The sequence below is a fragment of the Vigna angularis genome, chromosome 4 (assembly GCF_016808095.1).
Source record: "Vigna angularis cultivar LongXiaoDou No.4 chromosome 4, ASM1680809v1, whole genome shotgun sequence".
NCBI lineage: Eukaryota > Viridiplantae > Streptophyta > Magnoliopsida > Fabales > Fabaceae > Vigna > Vigna angularis.
In genome coordinates, this window is record NC_068973.1 from 24,711,994 (window position 1) to 24,717,210 (window position 5,217).

Sequence of the window (5,217 nt, forward strand, 5' to 3'; positions counted from 1 at the left end):
TTTTTCAAGAATGGGAATTAAATTGGTCGTATACAGGTTAATGCATGTCTAGTTATAAATGAATCGCCATAAAAAAGTAAAATCTTTTTAACATTGCTAACATTAATATTTTTAAATGTAGATAAAATTTAAAAGTTGTAAATAAATTTACGAATAACTAACAGAAAACAAAGTAAAGAAATATAAACAGCTTAGAAGGAAGAAAATTAAAAGTGAAAATAAAAGGTTTGAACATGAAAGATACAAAGAAGTATTTAAAAGTCAAATAAGCTAACATTTGGAAATAAACATAATAAGTTTTATTAAATTATTCTAGAATCCTTATATCTTGACAAGCTTCTTTATCTTACGCTTCATTACAACTCTATTGTTATCATTATATTAATTTTCTAACGATAATTAACCGCAAACAAAGCCTTGATTGTATGTTCTTTATTATTAAAATAGTTAAATATTATTTTTATTTCTGTTCGAGACTTCGTAAAAATAAATAAGTAACAGTGTATTATTTTTGCCAGTACGGAAAAATAAACAGTCCTCGTCGCTCCTTCCCCATTCATTCTGAGAAAGAAGTTTGTCATTCTGACAAAAAAAAGGAAGTTGTCGACGTATTAATACTCAATAATTGCCTTTACCTTTTATTTATTACTATTATTGTTTTGATAGAACAAGTTTTTGTTTTATTTCGATTGAAAACCTATTTTATAAGAAGAAGAAAAAAGCGAAACCTTCAAAACACAATATATAAATAGGTAATTATGTATATTCTGATAAAATATATATGTTCTTATTAAATAATTAATGCGTCCTTATTAAATCCTCACAAAATCAAGCATGAGGTCAAGAAGCAAACAAAATAAATTCTCTAAATCTAAATATAGATTATTTATTTTATCAATGCATATAAATCTAAATATAGTTATTAAACTGAAGAGATTCTTAATTAAAAAAGTTATGTATTTTAAAGTGTGATGTAGAATTACATGGTTAAGTAAATCACTTTATAAGAATTAAAAAATTAATTAATACATATGCAAAATACACGAGGAGAGTTAATCGAAGAAGTACCATTTTTAAAAAATGTTTGGCTATATGAGTACGTGGGGCCTCACCTTTTTTGTCTACCACAAACTTGTGAAAATTTATACGGGAGACAAACATAAGGGAATCTAACAGTGAAAGAGTTATATGGAAACTGCTACCTTAATTAATTTTACTTTTCACTGTCTAAAGTCTAATTTGAAAATTCACAAAAACACCTACAAATAATCAATAATTTATATAACAAAATACCATTTTAAGATAATGAAGATTTATGAGTCCTTTCTTATCGTCTTATTCTAGTTTCGAGCAAATAAAGTTGCGATAGACAAGGAAGAAGCACATTGAGTCACATTTCGTATTAACTTTATAAAACTTCAATTTAAATTATACTTTAGTATTGGTTAATTTTTTTTAAAAGTTTATATTAATTTTAACAATCCCCTTTTCTATTCTGTAATACACAGTAAATTTGAACAAATTTATGAATATATATAAAGTGTGTAAATAAGCTGTGACAAATTTAAAAAGATGTAAAGTGAATGTTTGGTTTGCTATTTCTGATCCATATGTTCCAAGTTAAAGTACGCGTGAAAGAATTAACTAGTTTACTAGAACGCACTTCCAAGTTACAAGGATAATTATGAGAGGATCTAACACCGAAAAAACAAAAAAAAAAAAGTTAGAAAAATTGAGCAAGATGAGAATTAAAATCAGAGTTAAGTAATAGATAGATATTAAATTTAATAATTAAAATGTTTTATGATATAATATTAGTGGAGTGAAATAGAGCGACCAGTCAAAGGTGTGATGTGGAAGACAGCAGAATTATTTTTTTACATATTGGAGTTACTTTCACGTCTCTGAGTCTCATGGGACAGTGACCCACCATGTCTCTACTACACTTATCAACGAATTAAATAATCATACAATTTTTATTATTTTTATTATTTTTATTATTTTCATTATTTTCATTATTCAGCCTGCACCAACTCCTTTAAACGCTTTACTCTTTTCATTTCTTTATAACTCTCCTTTTCTTTCGTCACTTGAGCGCAGATATCCATAAAAAAACATACCTCATTTAGGGTTTCTGCCACCATCTACCTTCCTCTTCACCCCCTCACCTTCGATTCCTCTTCCTCCTGCTTTTTTCCATCTTTTTCTTCTTCTCATTTCTCATCCAAACCCTTTCAATTCACACACACATCTCCTTCTAAATTTTCTATATCACTTCCAATTCTATATTCTACATCTTCGATTAATCCTTCTTCTTCTCACTGCTCTTGCACTTCTCATCATTAGGGTTTCCTGTACTTGATTGCTGCTCTATGCCTACCACCTCTTTTCTTAGCTCTTCGATTCAATATGGTATATATACATGTACCCTTTTATATATGTTGGTACAAACTTTCGTCAAATCTTTTTAAAACCAACATAATTCTCAGATTTTTTATACTTGCATGGACATACATATATATACATACATGTATACATATTTTGTACTCCTTGTTGCCAGTTCAGCTTTTTACCTTTTCCTTTTCCTAAGTTTTCTTTTATTTCAAACTGGCCTTGTTTTGGGCCTACTGAAATGCCTTTTCCAGTTACTTCTTCTGTTAGTTTTGTGTTAATTAGTAAGCAGTTAATCACTAACATAACAGGCTTGCAATTACATTAGGTCAATTTGGGTTCGGATCAGCACAAAGGGTTTTCTAACTTGAGCAAACTGTATATTTTGTCATCTGATCTATTATTCATTGATTCATATATCAGAAAATCTGAACATGTATGCTTTAAAGTGATCTGTTTATACAATTGCCCATTTTATCATTCATCTAACCCTTTATAACCTCACTATATATGTATATACATACACATATAGGTTTGTTAATTTCCTGATAGGAAAGCACATAGTACATAGTGTGACAATGTGTTTTTGTGATACAAGAGGCAATTGATTAGCCTGGTTTTTGAGTAGCTAGATTGTTTTATTGGTTTGTGAATTATCTGTGTGGCAGCAAGAATATGAGGAAGGTGCAGTGTAGATGTTGCTTGAAAGGCTGGGAAGGAAATAAAAGGTGTATGCATTGATGTAGATGTGAATGAGAGTACAGTAGCGGGAGAGAAAGAGAGTGAAGGAGCTTCCTTCAGCCCACGTATGGGTATGGGGGACTAAAGGGTTGCTCAAGTATCTGCTGACTCATTCATACACACACAGTAGGGGTTTATATGAAACCATTTTCTACTGTAATTGTGTGAATGAAGCAGGAGATATTTTGCATCCCTCTTGCTCTGTGCTTGGACTGAAGGGGAGCTCCTTCTTTCTGTTGTCTCCATCATTGATATTAATATATATATATATATATACATGTATGTATAAACATATAACATTATAATATATCTGTCTCCAACAACACCAATTTCTTAGTATTCATCCAGTGGCACAAAAAGTTGCAGCCACAACTGTAGCTGATGTAACATATCGTCTTCTAGGTCTTTGTAAGTATTAACTCTTCCTCACTAGGCTGCCCAAGATTCAGCCAACATCTGCAACAGTGGCATATGAGTTTTATAGCTGGATGCCCCACCTAGTAGTACTTTTTCACTTCCCAGCAAAATCATCATATTACCACTTTCACAACTCCTCATCAACATTACATTACATGGTACGTAATTTGTGCAATTCAACTTCATATATATATATATATAACTTTGTGTGTGATTACTTTTACATGACATATTTTTCAGGAAGAGAATCAGCACTGTACATGCTACTTTCCTTTCCAGTTCTTCGACATTACAACATCGGCTTCTCTCTCATTTCCCCTTGCTTTCCTTCAATTCTTTTCTTGGTGGCTGAAAAAGCAAAGTTTAGGTGATGATGGGTCCAACAGTTCACATGTTTGTATTCGTTCCAAACATTGCCTTCTTGAAGGTATCAATATCTATGAATACCTTAGTTTTTTTTTTCCTTTCCTAATAATTTAAAAGCACCAGAGATGGATGATGAATATTGTTTTGGATTGATCTCTATTTCTTTTTCTGTTCAGTTTCCTAAGAGTGGGACCGAGTGAAGTATAATATTAATTTATAGAGAGATATGTGGAGATTTATACAAATTCAGCAGACAGGATATTGAAGAAGATTATGATGTCAGACAAAAGTAGTGACTGTATAAAATGAACTCTGATCTTTTGGTTATCCCTATGACCTACTGCTACGTACATGTATTTTTGTGTAAAAGAAAAGAGATAAACTTGTCATATCTTCTGCTACATAAACTCATCCATTGGGAACCATTTTTATTGATTTTTTTTCCGTTATTTTTCTGTTAAAAATAATATGTAAAGGCTATTATTTTTGTCAGCATGTAATTAATTTTGAAGATGTAATTAAAGTTAAACAGAAAATCTAAATTCGAAATAAGACATTGGGCTTTTTTTGTCAGCATGAACAGTTCTCTTATTAATCTAATTCATGTTTTTGTTAGCAATTTTCTTTTTAACTTTGATTAGGGATTTAAAAGGACAACTAAACTTTTTTTTTAACTCCATCCCTCACGAGTAATTAATTAAAGGCTAAGTTTGTGCGTGAGTATATTTTTTAAAGATAATACTATTTTGACACTTAATAAATTTTATACCCATTTTATATTTATTATTTTATCTTTTAATATTTCTCTACAAGCATAAAAATGTACTTTTTTTAGTAACTAAATTATCCCCAAAAATATATTGTCAGCTTTATTAGTGTAAAAAACTATTTAAATTTTTTCTTTCTTTATATAAAGGGAATTGCACTACTTACTCAATAGTGTTTTATTTTTTCTTTCTTTGATTCTAACGTTTTACCCGTCAGGTATTGTTCCTTCTTCCATTGGGTTGCTAACTATCCGAATGAATATTTTGACTACGAATAATTTACATTTACTGATAGAATATCCACCACTGAAATTTTATACATGAAGATGAAAAGTCAATAGATGTGCATTAATTATATACTCACTTTAACTCTTCAAATCTCTCAGTATGTTGGTGGAATTTAGCTTTTAAGATAACCCAAAAGTTTGACAAAAATATAGATATGTGAAGCAACAAATGCTGACAAAAAAAATGAAATACAAGTGTTAAATATATTGATACAGTGTATAATGTAAATTAAAAATTGATTTAAATG

General features: G+C 29.8%; 1 long non-coding RNA gene across 2 annotated transcripts; it reads left to right on the top strand.

Moving 5' to 3' along the window:
- The first annotated feature begins 2,090 nt into the window (after positions 1 to 2,090).
- On the top strand, positions 2,091 to 4,495 carry LOC108331160 (uncharacterized). 2 transcript variants are annotated; one of them, XR_001832348.2, is made up of 4 exons: positions 2,091 to 2,412; positions 3,060 to 3,707; positions 3,790 to 3,976; positions 4,092 to 4,495. It is a non-coding gene; the product is annotated as an uncharacterized LOC108331160 (long non-coding RNA). The 2 variants fall into 2 exon arrangements; XR_001832347.2 differs by having other exon boundaries at positions 2,091 to 3,707.
- Positions 4,496 to 5,217: the final 722 nt, after the last annotated feature.